Consider the following 16,709-nt stretch of genomic DNA (forward strand, 5'->3'; position numbering starts at 1 on the left):
GGATGTTCTGTGCGTGCATAACACATTACTACAGTGGCTGAAACTCCTAACAACATTGCCGCTCAACCACGGCTTTTCTCAAAGATGTCTCAAATCAGCTCTTTTTCTTCCTTTCCAAACCATGGTAGCAGGGTACCAATTTCTGGTACCTTTTACACATGATGACAGAAAAATGACATTTATAGGAGAGACCTGTTAGAGGAGTAGGGAGAGAATAGGACTAAATTAGTCCCATCTCCACCATGTGCTCCGATCTTTGGTGCAAAGAACCCTCCTTCACTGTGACAGATGCATTTTGCTATTGGATACAGAGGTTAGGGAACCAAGTACAATAAAAGAAGCATCAATTTCAAGTCATCAATTTCAAGACGTGCCGTCATGGGACTGCTACAGGTTTTATCACAAATGAGGTTTGTTACTGTGTGCAAATCCCTTTGCTTCTGTAGAATTCACCCTCTGTGTCACCATAAAGTGAAGACAAAGAGAATTCCAAGGTACTGTTTACTTATAAAATGACATTTATCTATTCTTGAGGATATATAAGGATCAGAGAGTCAATGCCTCTAAACTCTATAGATTTGTAATGAAAAATTCTTAACAGATTGAATTTAAGAGGGAAAAAACCCACATATGTTTGAGTTACACTAATATTGCACTTTTATGGTTATAGTTAAAGTATTTTTCAAAAGTACAATTATGAATTGTATAAATATTGATAACATACAAGTATATTTCCTAGAGATTACTTCAATAATGGTTTTTCTGAATGTTAAAGAAACACCAAAATGGCAGCTACGGCTAGAATATACCCTTAGGATCATACATACACCCATAGCCACATAACCAAAACTTGAAACTATCCTGACTTCCCTGAAATGCTAACTCTAAGAATAATCCCAGCTGATATTCTTTGGAGATTCACAGGGATTTTCTATGTACCAGTCATGTCAACTGAAACTTCTACTTCTTCCTGTTTTTGTTCCTTCCCAGTCTTTGTGCTTTTTATTTTTCTTGCTTTAATCCACTGGCTAAGAACTCCAGTAAAATATTAAATACAAGTAATTGGAGTGTACATCACTGAATATTTCCAAACGTAGGGGGAAACCATTATTCTTTCACCATTATATATTAGCTGTAGATTTTTCATAGATATTGCTGAATAAGCAATTCCCCATCACACATAATTAGCCAATTTTTTTTTATCATGAATTGGTGCCAATTCTTCTAAATCACCCACTCAAAATATACCTTTATTTCCTTTTTATTAAGAAGCTGAATAACAGAAATTGATATTCAAATATTAAGTCAACATCCAACTTTACATTGCTAGGATAAAACCCAATTGGCCAATATATATTACATTTAGATAATGCTATTTTGAATTACTAATATTTAATTAATAATATATCTGTGCATGAGGAATATTTGTCTTAACTTTTCTTTTCTTATAATGTCATATTTTAGTATCAGAGTTGGGCTGGACTCAAAAGATGAGGTGATGAATTTTCTCTTTTCAATTTTTTCAAAAAGAATGTGTGGAAGTTTTGTGTTTTTTCTTATTTAAATGTTGATATCCTTCTAAGAAACTGATTCTTTAATCGTTATGAAATGCCTCTCATAATCTTTGATAATGCACCTTAAATTTTATTTTGTTAGATATTAAAAAGACTATATTAGTTTCATTGTATTTATACCTCAAGGTATATCTTTTGCTGTCTACTTTCAATCTCCCTGAGCACTTAAAAGTACATCTCTTATAGATAACAAAATTGGATTTTTCTCTTTTTCAGTGTGAGAATGTCTACCTTTAATTAGCTTGTTTAAGCCACTTATATTTAATGTAATCATTGATATGGTTGAGTTTAAATTCACCACTGTACTAATATTTTTCTATTATTGTAGCTGTTTGCTGTGTTGTTTCCTCCCTAATTTCCAATATTTGGGGCTTGAATTTTTTTAATATTTCATTTAAATTATTGGATTTTTAGCTCTTCCTCTTTATATTATTTTTAAGTGGTTTCTCTAGGAATTGCAATACACATCTTTAGCATCTCCTACTCTATATAGAATTAATATCATACCAATGAAGTTTTGGGGTGATGGTGGGGAGGTCTGGAGCCGACAACCAAGAAAGAATTCTTGAAGATGTCTTTGGTGCAAAAAGGTGATTTTATTAAAGCATGGGGACAGGACCCATGGGCAGGAAGAACTGCACTGGGATTGTGAGAGGTAACTCATTATATACCCTCAGGTTGGGAGGGTGTTAAGAGTAAATCTTTAAGGTATTTTGGAAGCAAGTTTTCCAGGACCTTGAGGGCTAGCTGTTGCTAGGGAAATGCCACTTATTGCCGTTTAATAAAACCCCAGCCATGAGATCCTTCAGATGTATATCAGGAGGCCATAAGCTTGGAGTATGATTGCCAGCCTATATTTTGGGGGCAGTTGAGATAAAGGAAGTAGACTTACAGTATCCTTGAGGTTGGGATAATGTTAAGTTAGGGTTCTCTTTTGCCCCTAGCAAAGTGTCATCATCAAAGTAACTGAGCTTCTAGAGGGAGGTCAGTCTGACGGTTTCAAGGACTTGTCAATGGACTGTAGGCAGTAAGGGAATTTAATTTTTCATTTGCCTTAGTTTCCCACATTACCATAGCAAGCACTTAAACCCCTTTCCTTTGTTCTTGGGTAGTCAGGAGTGTCTGAGGAATATCACACATATTCCACCTGGGATGGGGCAGGTGGGTGCCAGCCTGTATTTTGCCCTCAGCTTGCTCCAAGCTGTCTCATCAATGCCACTTCATTTAAAATGCATTAAGTTTACAATAGCATAATCACATTTACCCTTTCATCCTTTGTAAAGATGTTATCATAGATTTCCTTTTATATGCATTATAAACTGCCCAATAATCTTTGCTTGTTTGCACTATACAGTTATTTTATAAAGAAACAAAATAAAGAAAAATAGTCATGTGCTTATAGAATACTTAGTATTTCTTTTTTTAATGTTTAGTGTATACTGATGCTCTTTATTTCATTTTATAGATTTGAGTTTTCAAATAGAATTATTTTCTTCAGCTTCAGAAATTTCTTGTAATATTTCATTTAGAGAAAGTCTGCTATCAACACATTCTTACAGCTTTTATTTTGTTTAAACAAAATATTTCACCCAACTTTTGAAGGATAGTTTCAGCAGATATATAACTCTAGGTTGATTTTTTTTTTCATCTTCTGAAATATTTCCTTCCATTTTTATCTGGTTCTTCTTTTTTCCTGATAAGAAATTAGCTATCATATCTTTTCTTTTTCCCTCTAGTTCATAATATGTCTTTACTTCTTTTGTTGCTTTCAACATTTCCTCTTTATTTGTGGTTTTCATCAGCTTGACTGTGATGTACCTAAGTGAGTTTTTCTACATATTAATTTTTGAGTTGCTCTGAACTTCATGGATATATATATTAATATTTTCACCAAAGTTTCAAAGTTTTAAACTGCTATTATTCTCCAGTACATATACATTACCAATATATACCATATCTATTAGTATTTCTTCTTCTAATGTTTAGTATTTATGATGCTCTTCATTTCATTTTTCAAGTAGTATTATTTTTTCAGCTTCAGGAACCTCAATATTCCATTTAGAGTAAGCCTGCTGTCAACAGGAGATAGATATAGACATAGACATAGACATAGACATAGACATAGACATAGACATAGATATAGATATAGATATAGATATAGATATAGATATATAGTGTTTTTTTGGCCTGTCCTTCTGGGACTCCAGTTGCACCATTACAGCACAGATTATTGAGACCATTCATTATTTTTTTCCCAATTCTCAGAAAACTTCTATTGATTCTATTGATTTCTTTTTAAGTTTACTAACATTTTTTTTTTCTCGGTAACTTCTAATCTGTTTACTATGCCAACCCAGGACAATTTTCATGTCCAATATTGTACATTTTAGCTGCAGAATTTCCATTTGGTGCTTTCTTCTTTGCCTTTTCCAATTATCTGCTGAAATTTCCCCCCCCCCCCCATACTTTCTCATTATATCTGCCTTTCTTCTTGGTGATCTATAGCCCTTAATGTATTCATAGTCTGTTTTATAGTCCTTGTTTGTTAGTTCCAATAACTTGGTCATTTCATGGTCAGTTTCAACTGACCAGGTTGTACTTAATGTTATTTAATTTTGGAGTCCTATCTTCTAGGTTGTTTTTCCCCCATATGTCTGGTGATTTTTATTGCATACTGGAAATTGTGAATATACGGGGTAGGAAATTTGGATAATGTTATCTTTCTTTATGTGTGTTATATTTATTTCTGTTTTTTTGTTAAACCACTGGTGTATGCTTTTAATCTCATTAAGCCCAATTTTATTCTCTGTTAGGGAACATCTATTCATCTCTGTTTTAAGCTTTGGGCATGTATCTTACTCTGTAGCATAGTCGTTACTTTCAAATTGTGAACTTACAGGGCTTTCTGCTTATGGCAGAAATACACAGCACAGTGTCTCTACTGGAGGTAGTTGACCCTGCAGTTTCTAGTACTGCATGTCTTTTCACATGATGGGCATGAACCAGATACTCTGCGAGCGTTTCCAAATCTTGTCCTGCACACCTAAAACTCAGCCCTGAGTTTGCCCTGCAAATTTTAATTTTTCGACATCACTAAAACATCAAAAACTCTTACTACTCATTATAAATGTATAGGAAAATGGAAAAATAGTAAAAGTAGCATTTATTTAGTATGTAATTTAAAACACTAGAAATATTGACAATAAAAGGTTTTTTTTATTCCCTTTAAATTTAGCAGAAGTTGTGAGCATTTTCTCTATGCCTTAATGAATTATCATTGGCATACTCCTTTCTAAGTTGGTCCAATGGACTGAATGTTTATGTCACCCAAAATGTATGTTGAAATACTAATCCCACTGTTATTGGGTTCCAAAGTGGGGCCTTTAGGGGATAATTAAGTCATGGTCATGAGGACCTATAATCTTGAATAGGATTAATGCTTTTATAAGAAGAGGCCAAAGAGTCATGGGAGGATACAAGAAGTCACCCATTTGCAACCCAGAAAAGGGTACACACCATGCTATCACCCTGATCTTGGACTTCCAGCCTCCAGAGCTATTAGAAATTAATTTCTGTTGATTACAAACCACCCAAGTATTTATATGAAAGCCCAAGCTAAGACAGTTGGAATCAGCTTCTAATGTTTTATATTTTATACTTTTAATGTTGTGAAATATCTGTCAGAATTCCTTTAGTTATGAAGGTTTGGGCCAGTACCAATTTCCCTATAAAATATTTAGCCTTACACCACGGCCACTTTTCCTCATTTTTCTCAATAAATTCAGCTTTACCAAACTCCTCCATATGTCTACTGTCTATCAAAGGAAAACTACATTAACATTCCCTCTGTTGGTTATTTCTTCTGTAACTCCATGGGTGTGCAATTTGAGTTTCACTTCCAACATTACCACTTTTTGTTTCTTTTCAGCACTCTTTCTTTGTTGGGCAACCTGTCTTTCAATTTACATTTTTGGAAAGTGCCATATGGGTTTATCACTGGGGGCCAAGGAGGAAATGTAATTCTATGTTTTGCTGTCTGTACATAAACTGAATAACAGATATGCAAGGACCAGTCACTGACAGATTTTAGGGGGAAAAACACAAAAACAAAAACAAACAAAGAAAAACACAAGCCATACGTTATTCACATAGTTGTGTGTGTATTGAAGATTTAGCAGCAATGTTTGTACTTTGGGTAATTCCTCACAGTTAATACATAGTAGTAACTGAAACATAAACCATGTTTTTGGGGACTGGTGTTATTGAACTAATTTCAGCGATAACTGGAATTTTTGCATAGCAAAACTGTGAGAAATGAGGACTGTCTCTACTAAATTCTGTGTTTGTAAAAAGATACAGTTCCTGCCTTCAGAAGGGAAGAAGCAAAAATTAAGTAAAACAAGAACAAAAACAAACACCCAACTAATTACACATTGTAGCAAGTTCTCTGAAGGAAAAATTAAAGGAGGTAGAAAGAGGCTATGGTACTGGGAAATTATGTATTCAAAGATGGGATCAGGAAAAAGTTTGCTGATGAAGGGATATCTGAGTTGTTATCTAAAAGATGAATGTTAATTAATGTACCAAACAGAATATATGCATATGGATAAGCAAAGAGCATAGAACAGTAAGTATGATTTTGAAAATGAAGAAAAAAAAGGAAGAACCTATTTTACTGGATTTCAAGACATAAAGTTATAGTAACCAACACAGTCTGGTATTAGATTAAAGACAAATACATAGATCAAAAGAATAGAAGAGTCTAGAAATACACATGCATAATCAACTGATTCTTAATAAAAGTACCAAGGCAATTCAATGGGATAAATTATAATCTTGTTTCAAAAAGATACTGGTTCCAAAGAAATAAGCTTCAACCTTACCTGACACTATATATAATAGTTCCCATACAACAATGTTAACAGCTTTGCCTACAAAATTTCTAGAAGAAACTAGAAACTAGGTAAAACTCTAAGTAACTATTTTCTTGCCCAAAATTCTTAAGTACTAACTAAAGGAAAATAAATCAATAAATTGGACTTCATCAAAATGAAAACTTTGTTCCTTATATTTTTATTTAAAATTTTTTATGTTTATTTCTGACAGAGAGGGGGGAGAGAGAGAGAGAGAGAGAGAGAGAGAGAGAGAACACAACTGGGGGAGGGGCAGAGAGAGAGGGAGACACAGAATCCAAAGCAGGCTCCAGGCTCTGAGCTGTTAGCACTGAGCCTGACATAGGGCTCGAACCCACAAACTGTGAGATCATTACCTGGCCCTAAGTAGGATGCTTAATCAACTGTGACACCCAGGAACCTCCAAAATTGTGTTCTTTAAAGGACACTAATATAACTGTAACAACAAAATTATATTTTATATAATAGAAAAGCAGGCTACAGACTGGTAGCAAATATTTACAAAACATGTATCTCTCAAAAGAAGTCTATCTAGAGTATATAGATAACTTGAACAATTCAAATTTAAGAAAAATAGAACCAATTTTTAAAATGTAGGTGAAAGACTAGAAAGAATATTCCACTAAAAAAGATATGGGCGGAAAACAATCACATGAAAAGACTTTTCAATATCACCACTAGAGAAATACAAATTGAAACCACAATAAGATACTAAATCACACACAGAATAATATTTGAGGTTAAAAATACTAAGTATATTAAGTATTGGTGAGGATGTGAAGCCAATAGAAATTTCACTTTTGGCTGTTTGGAATGTATCATACAATTACTTTGGAAAGCACTTTCGTAGTACCTTAAAAAGTGAAATATAAGGCTACCCTATGACCAATGCATTCTGCTTCTAGGTATTATTTACCCAGATAAATGTATATTCAGAGAGAATTTTACATAGTGTTCATTGCAACTATATTTATAATAGCCCCAAACTGGAAGCATCTCAAATATCCGTCAACAGGTAAATGGATAAAAAAATCAGTGGTATAGCTACACAAAGGAATATTACTCATCAATACAAAGGAATACATTATTGTTAGTGTAACATAGATAATCTCAAAATAATTAGGCTAAATAAGTAAAGCCAGACAGAAGAGTATATGCCTCATGGTTCCATATATATGGAATTCTAGAAAGTCCCAACAAATTTATTGTGACAGAAAGCAGCTCAGCAGTTGCCTAGAGCAAGGAGTGCAGATAAGGAGGGGAATAAGACAAGGAGTACAAGGGGCAGAAGGAAATTTTGTGTGGTTTGTTCATTATCATGGGTTTTTTTTTCTGTAATTTTGGGGATTACACATATGTCAACACTTATTAAATTTTACATGTTATATGGGCAGCTTATATTCTATAAGTATGTGCAGTTTATTCTATGTCAATTATCTCATATTAAAGTTATCTATAAGTAAGGAAAGAAAGAACATTTTCTGTTTGTACTTTTTAGTTTCCTTATTAAGAATGGACTGAAAGGGGGAAGGAATGGAAGGAATGGGAGAGGTTAGAAAGCTTCTGAACCTTGGGAATGTGGCAGAAGTTATTGATTGCAAAGGCATATACAGAATTGAGAGATATTTAAGAGGTAAAATATATAGCCCTCAATGCCAGATTGGATATAAGGAGGTGAGGGAAAAGAAGAGAGAAGACGGAAGCAGGACTCCTAGGTTTTTGTCTTGTTCAACTATTAATGGAGATTCCTTTACATGCTATAGGGAAACTTGGAGCAGAACCAGGTTTATAGGAAGAAACCGTTCAGTTCAACTTTAGCAACGCTGAGTTTGAGGGGTTTTTTAAACTTTACAATTCCAAGGGAATACAATTTTTGACCTATGAGAGTGGTTTGGAGGTAAAATTTTGGGAGTCATGAAACAGCTGATGGTAAACGAAGCTTTAAAAATATTAAGGAGGGGCTCCTGGGTGGTTCAGTCAGTTAAGTGTCAACTCAGCTCCTGTCATGACTTGCAGTTTGTAAGTTCGAGCCTTGCACTGAGCTGTCAGCACAGAGCCTGCCTTGGATTCTGTGTCTCCCTCTCTCTCTCCCCTCCCCCACTTGTGCTCTGTCTCTTTCTCTCTCTCAAAAATAAACAAACATTAAAAAAATAATTTAAAAATGTGTTAAGGAGCAAGAAGTAAATGGAGAAATATTTTTTGAAAAGACAAGAAACCTCGGAAAGAGACTTGGCAAAACCTTATCTATGAAAATGAATGGACAAGGAGACTAAAAGGAATCTCTAGGGTATTACAGGGACCATAATTCACATTTGTGCTCAATTAATAATGACACTTCCCATATCTCTTTGTTGCAGTCTACCACCCCTCCCTACAAGTTGTAGAGAGTTAATGATATCATCTTTCTTCAAAAGTAGAATTAGTGACTGTTGATGAATAATTTCAGAGTCTCCTTACAACCAAAGGGTTACCATTAACTAAAATTTCAAATTAGATATACAGCCCTTTTAGATAAAGTCTTTAGACCATCTGTTATATTAGAAATATATATATAAATACATTTCCTGGGAAAATTCACTTTTCAACACAACAATTATTTATATCTGCATTGAATAAATCAAAAACTATATTAACTTTAGAGAAGCATTTTGAGAAGGAGAAAAGAGAAGAAACCACCATGAAAAAGTAAAATAAAAAGGAGTGAAATCAGGATGATTCACATTGCCTTATACCTAGATGTGCACCTAATAATCTGACTCTTCAAAGACTCTGTAAAAGGTGTCAAAAAATGTAGATACCTAATAATGAATGAGTCATAATTACCAGCAGTTCTAAATATCACCACTACCAAAGAGGATCCAAGACAAAAATTCTACAATTTGTTTACAGGAAGCAAAAACTTGCATACATGCTTCACTACAGCGAGCATTTATCACAATCACTTTTATTATTGGAGAGGTCTAAAATCTAGAAGAGAAACTAATATGTATTGATCCTTCACTAATATTCCAAATGCTCCAAATGGTTTACTTGTATTGATCCATTTAGTATTCAACAGAGCCCATTGTACTTTTTTTGGTTAAGATAATAGGATACACAAGGTTGAAAAATCAAGCCCAAGATTATACACCTAGGTAAAGAAGGAGACTAGATTTTTTTAATGTTTGTTTATTTCTGAGAGAGAGCGAGTGAGCATGAGCACAGGAGGGGTAGAGAGAGAGGGAGACACAGAATCTGAAGCAGGCTCCAGGCTCTGAGCTGTCATCAACAGAGCCCGACACGGGGCTTGAACTCACAGACTGCAAGATCATGACCTGAGCCGAAGTCAGATGCTTAACCAGCTGAGCCACCCAGTGCCCTGAAGATTGAAACCTAAGCAGTCTGGCTCCAGAGCTTGCACACTTTGCTGCTCTACCATGCAGTTTCTTATTACCCAAAATGTCTCACTCCTACCGAATCGTTGGTCATAGCTCAGCCCTCTGGAGCAGAACAACACAAGTGTGTTCTCCCTCAGGGCTTTTCAGATGTTTGATTCTGACTCTCAGTTATTCTCTTCATTTTCTCCTTTTCAGAATTGATAGCTCCAGGTCCTTCATACTTATTTATACATCCTGGATTCCAGATCACCATTGAAATGTAACCTGTTTTATTCAAACAATGTGCCTTGAATCTAAATCAAGCCTCCATATTTGGCTACCCTCTCCAAAATAGTGAAGAACAATTAGTTTTATTGATCTAGTGAATGTCCTTTTATTAAAGCAGTCTCAAAATCACATGTGGGTTTTGACAAGTTCTGTCTCAATATTTGCTCCAGTAGAATTTGTGGTCGTTAAAATCTCCTGGCCACATTAATGTGGATACTGAAGGCAGACCACCACAGTCATCTGAGAAGCTGTTTGTATTTTAATCTAAATGCAAGCCTTAATTTTTATACCTGGTAAATCCCATCACATTATCATTTACCCACTGTTTGAAAATACTATCTTTTAAAAGGATATTAGTGTTTCTTTCCACTTTATTTCAATTCTATATTTGAATATTATTCTTTTTACATCTCCATTTATGTAACTGACACTATTATTAGAGAGGACAAAGTCAAATGGCATTTTCATAGACCCATAGCAATTATCAATATCTTTTCCTAATATCTTTCCTGTAGTATATATTTAAATATGGGGAACATTCAATTTTACATGATAAAGTCTTTAATATGAATTTTTGTTGATTAAGGAGTTCTCTGGCCACAGTTTGCAAGGAAATCAGCATTTTCTTAAAACATCTGAAATCTTACAGTAATATGGATATATTATTAATAAACGACTATATCTTGTGGAAATTTTCTTTATGTAATTTTGAAATGTATTAGTTTGTATTATCACCTAACAACTCGTGTGTTTATGTTTCGGTTTTCCACTTTTAAAGTGAAACTCAGAAATATTGCGTCAAACTAACTACTTGTCATAAGGGCATGTTTTACAATTGCATTTAAGCTTTTCTTAAAAAGATTACATCAGATGGCTTTGAATGAAGAGAGTTAAGGGTATAAATGATTCCAGGTTTCTCTTGGATTCTGGTTTCCATCACTAAGTCTCACCTTGTTCCTCTTCTCTCCTCTAAACTCCCTTATTTATAACTAGCCAATTGATTATATAGTTGTCCTCTCTAAGACCTTTTTGTAACACTGTTCCAGAGCCTTCTCCAGTTTGAATAAATGTTCTTGGTGCTACGCAGCTTTTTCTCATCAGTATGCAAACTCAATGACAAACTATGACAGAGAAAATTCAAAAGACATAAAAGATGGGAAATATTAAATGACAGAGGTGGATTTTCCTGTACTAACAGGGAATCAAATGACTGTCTAGGTACCTGCTTGTGCTTTTCTTCTAGGAAATTCTCTAGCAGTTAAGATAAGCAACTAAATTTATCCAAAGACATATCTAAAAGACATATACGTTAAGATCACCTACCTTTACAGATCATATACAGTGCTCACTTTGGCATCGCATACACTAAAATTGGAGCAATACAGAGAAGGTTGGCCTGGCTCCTGTGCAAGGACGACGTGCACATTTGTGAAACATTCCATATTTTTATCTGTATCTTAGGAGTTCGAGAAGAAACAGAGAAAGAGAAAGGGGCAAACGGTTTACTTGAACAAATTATAGCTGAGAACTTCCCTAATCTGGGGAAGGAAGCAGACATCCAAATCCACGAGGCACAGAGAACTCCCTTCAGATTCAACAAGAATAGGTCTTCACCATGGCATATCATAATGAAACTGGAACAATACAAAGATAAAGAGAGAATTCTGAAAGCAGCTAGGGAAAAATGGGCCTTCACCTACAAGGGTAGACACATAAGGGTAGTAGCAGAACTGTCCACTGAAACTTGGCAGGCCAGAAGGGTGTGGCAAGAAATATTCAATGTGATGAATAGAAAAAAATATGCAGCCAAGAATACTTTATCCAGAAAAGTTGTCATTCAGAATAGAAGGAGAGATAAAGGTCTTCCCAAACAAACAAAAACTGAAGGAATTCATCACCACTAAACCAGCCCTGCAAGAGATCCTAAGGGGGATCCTGTGAGTGAAATGTTGCAAGGACCACAAAGTACCAGAGATACCACTACAAGCATGAAACCTACAGATATCACAATCACTCTAAACCCATATCTTTCAATAATAACTCTGAATGTAAATGGACTAAATGCTCCAATCAAAAGACACAGGGTATCAGAATGAATAAAAAACAAGATCCATCTATAAGTTGTCTACAAGAGACTCATTTTAGACCTGAGGAACCTTCAGATTGAAAGTGAGGGGATGGAGAACCATCTATCATGCTACTGGAAGTCAAAAGAAAGCTGGAGCAGCCATACTTATATCACACAAACTAGATTTTAAACTAAAGACTATAACAAAAGATGAAGAAGGACATTATATCATAATTACAGGGGTCTATCTATCAAGAAGAGCTAACAATTATAAATGTTGATGCCCCCGACTTGGTATATCCATATATATAAATCAATTAATCACAAACATAAGCAATCTTATTGGTAAGAATACAATAATTGCAGGGGATGTTAATACTCCACTTATAACAAAGGACAGATCATCTAGGCAGAAAATCCATAAAGAAATAATGGCTTTGAATGATACTCTGGACCAGATGGACTTGAAAGATATATTCAGAACTTTTCATCCAAAAGCAGCAGAATACACATTCCTCTCGAGTATACATAGAACATTCTCCAAGATAGACCACATACTGGGGCACAAAACAGCCCTCAATAAATATAAAAGAATTGAAATCATACCATGCATATTTTCATATCACAACGCTATGAAACTTGAAATCAACCACAAGAAGAAATTTGGAAAGCCTCCGGATGCATGGAGGTTAAAGAACATACTACTAGAGAATGAATTAATGGGTCAACCAGGCAATTAAAGAAGAAATTAAAAATCTATGGAAGCAAATGAAAAGGAAAACATGACAGTCCAAACCCCTTGGAATGCAACAAAGGCAGCCCTAAGGGGAAGATACATTGCAATCCAGACCTATCTCAAGAAACAAGAAAAATCTAACACACAAAACCTAACCGCACAACTAATAAAACTAGAAGGAGAACAGAAAAGAAATCCCAAAACCAGCAGAAGAAAATAAATAATAAAGATTAGAGATGAAATAAACAATATAAAATCCAAAAAAACCCCCAGTAAAACAGATAAATGAATCTAAGAGCTAGTTTAAAAAAAAATAAACAAAATTTATAAACTCCTAGCCATACTTCTCAAGAAGAAAAGAGAGAGAATCCAAATAGATAAAATGAAGAATGAAAGAGGAGAGATCACAACCAACACCACAGAAATACGAACAAGTATTAGAGAATACTATGAAAATTATTTGTCAACAAACTGGACAACCTGGAAGAAATGGACAAATTCTTAGAAACCCACACACTGCCAAAACTCAAATGGGAAGAAATAAAAAATTTGAACAGACCTATAACTAGTGAATAAATTGAATCAGTTATCAAAAATCTCTCAACAAGTAAGAGTCCTGGGCCAGATGGCTTCCCAGGGGAATTCTACCAAAAGTTTAAAGCAGACTTAGTACCTATTCTTCTCAAGCTGTTCCAAAAAATAGAAACGAAAGGAAAGCCTCTGGACTCATTCTATGAAGCCAGCATTACCTTGATTCCCTAACCACACAGACACCCCACTAAAAAGGAGAATTACAGGCCAATATCCCCGATGAACATGAATGCAAAAATTCTCAACAAGATACTAGCAAATCATATGCAACAGTATACTAAAAGAATTATTCACCATAGTCAAGTAGGATTCATTCCTAGGCTGCAGGGCTAGTTCAATATTCACAAATCAATCAATGTGATACCTCCCATTAGTAGAAGAAAAGATAAGAACCATAAGATCCTGCCAATAAATGCAGAAAAAGCATTTGACAAAATGTAGCATCCTTTCTTAATAAAAACCCTCAAGAAAGTCAGGATAGAAGGAATACACCTTAACATCATAAAAGCCTTATATGAAAAGCCCACAGCTAATGTCAAATGGGGAAAAACAGAGCTTTTCCCCTGCAATCAGGAACATGACATGAAGGTCCACTCTCACCATTGTGAAGAACATAGTGAAGGAAGTCCTAGCCTCAGCAATCAGGCAACAAGATGAAATAAAAGGCATCCAAATTGGCAAAGAAGTCATACTTTCACTTTTTGCAGATGATATGATATTCCACATGGAAAACATGAAAGACTTCACCAAAAAGATGCTAGAACTGATACATAAATTCAGCAAAGTCTCAGGATATAAAATCAACGTAGAGAAGTCAGTTGCATTTCTATACACCAATAATGAAGCAACAGAAAGAGAAATCAAGAAATAGATCCCATTTAGAATTGCACCCAGAACGTAAAATACCCGGGAATAAATCTAACAAAAGATGTGAAAGATCTGTATGCTGAAAACTATAGGAAGTTTATGAAGGAAATTGAAGAAGACACAAAGAAATGGAAAAACACCCCATGCTCATGGAATCGAAGAACAAATATTGTTAAAATCTCAATACTACCCAAAGCAATATACACATTCAATGCAATCCCAATCAAAATTGCACCGGCATTCTTCTCAAAGCTAGAACAATCCTAAAATTTATCTGGAAACAGAAGAGACCCCAAATAGCCAAAGTAATGTTGAAAAAGAAAACCAAAGCGGGAAGCATCACAATCCCAGACTTTAGCCTCTACTATAAAGTTGTAATCATCAAGACAGCATGGTATTGGCACAAAACAGACACATAGGCCAATGGAAGAGAATAGAGAACCCAGAATTGGAGCCACAAATGTATGCCCAACTAATCTTTGACAAGCAGGAAAGAATATCCAATGGAAAAGAGACAGTCTCTTTAGTAAAGGGTCCTGGGAGAACTGGACAGAAACATGCAGAAGAATGTAACTGGACTACTTTCTTACACCATACACAAAAATAAACTCAAAATGGATGAAAGACCTAAATGTGAGACAGGAAACCATCAAAACCACCCCCCAGAGGAGAAAACAGGCAACAACCTCTTTGATCTCATCGCAGCAACTTTTTGACAGGTATACAAAGGCAAGGGAAATAACAAAAATGAACTATTGGGACCTCATCAAGATTAAAAGCTTCTGCACTGCAAAGGAAATAATCAATAAAACTAAAAGGCAACTGACAGAATGGGAGAAGATATTTATAGATGACATATCAGACAAAGGGTTAGTATCCAAAATCTATAAAGAAGTTACCAAACTCAAAACCCCAAAAACAAATAATCCAGTGAAGAAATAGGCAGACGACATGAATAGACACTTTTCCAAAGAGGACATCCAGATGACCAACAGACACATGAAAAGATGCTTAACATCACTCATCACCAGGGAAATACAAATCAAAACCACATTGAGATACCATCTCACACAAGTCAGAATGGCTAACATTAACAACTCAGGTAACAACAAATGTTGCAAGGATGTGGAGAACGGGGAACCTTATTGTACTGTCGGTGGGGACGCAAATTAGTGCAGCCACTCTGGAAAACAGTGTGGAGGTTCCTCAAAAAATTAAAAATAGAACTACCCTATGACCCAGCAATAGCACTACTAGGAATTTATCCAAAGGATACAGGAGTGCTAATGCATAGGGGCATTTGTATCCCAATGTTTATAGCAGCACTTTCAACAACAGCCAAATTATGGAAAGAGCCTAAATGTCTATCAACTGAAGAATGGGTAAAGAAGATGTGATTTATATACACAATGGAATGCTACTTGGCAATGAGAAAGAATGAAGTCCTGCCATTTGCGACAATGTGGATGGAAGTGGAGGGTATTATGCTAAGTGAAATAAGTCAGTCAGGGAAAGACAGACTTATGCTTTCACTCATATATGGAACTTGAGAAACTTAACAGAAGATCATGGGAGAAGGGGAAAAAATAGTTTCAAACAGAGAGGGAGGCAAACCCAGGAGACTCTTAAATACAGAGAACAAACTCAGGGTTGTTGGTGGGCAGTGGAGGAGAGGGGAAAATGGGTGATGGACATTGAGGAGGGCATTTGTTGCAATGAGCACGGGGTGTTGTATGGAAGTGATGAATCATGGGAATCTATCCCTGAAACGAAGAGCACACTATATATACTGTATGTTGGCTAACTTGACAATAAATTTTATATATATATGAAATAAATTATAATATATAAAAATATATAATATATATTTAGTATATATTTATATATAAGTCCCATGATTCATCACTTACATATATATAATATTTATATAAATCAATAAATTTTATATAGATAGATAGATGGATAGATATATAAGAAAAGCTTTTAAGCATTTGGGAAACTATCATATCAAGCTCCCGGTGATAAATACAATCTTTCCAAAATTCTAATTTTTGCCTGAAAGCTCAAATTTTACCACTGGCAACAAATACCATCAGTTATTTTTTCTTGAAGTAAAGTTCATCCATTTGTAACAAAAGAGCAGCCAAAGACTCAATTCTGAGTAACCATAGCATTTCTGTCAGTTTTACTTTGTTTTATATTTTAAAACATTTTTTAAGTTTATTTTTTTTGAGAGAGAGGTAGAAAGACCAAGTGCAAGCAGGGGAGGGGCAGAGAGAGAGAGAGAGAGAGAGAGAGAGAGAGAGAGAGAGAGAA

At 35.0% G+C, this 16,709-nt stretch overlaps 1 non-coding gene across 1 annotated transcript; it reads left to right on the forward strand.

The window, feature by feature from the left end:
* Positions 1 to 11,472: 11,472 nt before the first annotated feature.
* Positions 11,473 to 11,579, forward strand: LOC122220818. The gene has a single exon (XR_006202998.1). It is a non-coding gene; the product is annotated as a U6 spliceosomal RNA (small nuclear RNA).
* Positions 11,580 to 16,709: the final 5,130 nt, after the last annotated feature.

The sequence above is a fragment of the Panthera leo genome, chromosome B2 (genome assembly GCF_018350215.1).
Source record: "Panthera leo isolate Ple1 chromosome B2, P.leo_Ple1_pat1.1, whole genome shotgun sequence".
NCBI lineage: Eukaryota > Metazoa > Chordata > Mammalia > Carnivora > Felidae > Panthera > Panthera leo.